The sequence below is a fragment of the Thermobia domestica genome, chromosome 12, assembly GCF_964235325.1.
Source record: "Thermobia domestica chromosome 12, izTheDome1.hap1.1, whole genome shotgun sequence".
In the NCBI taxonomy this organism is placed as follows: domain Eukaryota; kingdom Metazoa; phylum Arthropoda; class Insecta; order Zygentoma; family Lepismatidae; genus Thermobia; species Thermobia domestica.
In genome coordinates, this window is record NC_137465.1 from 230440544 (window position 1) to 230441947 (window position 1404).

Here is a 1404-nt window from a genome sequence, read left to right on the forward strand (position 1 = left end):
TTCGAGAATTCCTCCCCTCAGGGACATGTGAGTGGTACCGTTTAAAACCTACCACCATTCCAAACAAAACAAGGTACAAACTATGATTGTAGTGTAAATAGTGATTTAAAAAAAAAAAAAATTACATTACACATTTTTGTCAAGTAGCTACAGGTCATCCCTATTTGTCGTAGGATCATGGTCTGTACCTTATTTTGTTCGTAATGATGCAACGTTTCCAACGGTACCCCTACCATTGCGCTGTCATGTACCTGAGGAGATAAATTTCTGAGAAAGTTAATTTTTGAAAATTTGAATTTCCCGTTTTCCTTGATACATTTTGGGCGGGAATTTCTTCCCTCAGGTACATGATAGGGACATGCAAGTGATAAGAATTAAAACGCTGGTTCATTACAAACAAAAAGGTACAAACCATAATCCTAAAATAAATAGTCTTGGTGCCAGAGCTGATTTACTAAATTTCCCTCCCCATTTTTGGGTAATAGTTACTAATACATTGTTATTCAATAAGCTCTAGCGTCAAGAGGGTTCATTGTAGGACCATGGTTCGTACCTCATTTTGTTAGGGTAAACGGTATAACTTATGTAGTTTCTCATTATGAAGCTTCCCCATTCCTCTTGGTCCGAATATTTGCTTCAAGATTTTATTCTCAAATACTTTGTCCGCGTTCTTCCCTCAGAGTAAGTGACCATGTTTCGCAACCTTACAGTACACAAGCATGATTATAGTTTCATGTATTTAAGTTTTACACTCGACACATTTCGCGACTACGAAAGAATGTGAACTGAATAACATCACCTTTCCATGCTTTCAGTCATTTAATTTTTCGTGGTTATAGTTTTAGTCTCTTAATACTGATCCTAACTAACTAACTCTATGGCCTATGGAACCCGGAGGTTCAGTGCCGCGTTCACAAAAGCTCTCCACTGACTTCTATTCTTAGCTAATTGCATCCAGTTTCTACTTTCTTAATACTGATCCTAGATATTTGAAAGTATACACTTTATCGAAAGTATTATTTGTTTATTTCCTATATAAAAATACAATGTTAAGTAGCATATTACATCTATTATATGCCTTCAAACCGTGACAACTTCGTAACAGTAACTAAATACTACTTATAAATATTCAGTAGGCCAAGGGTGTTATAAAGAGGATCTGCCCATAAAGCAAAATCGTGAAGTTATACGTCATAGTTTCGACAGCCCCACTCCGCCCAATCAAATCGCAATGTTTTGAGGCACCATTTCTGGCGGAAACGATAGCAACCAATGAGACGTGTCGATGTTCGTTTTTTTATTTCTTCATTGAGTTAATAGGATGGAGATACAGCAGATCCTCTTATATTGGAATAAGGACTGTATTAAATCACGCCTTATTAAAAACAAACAAACAAAGGAAAC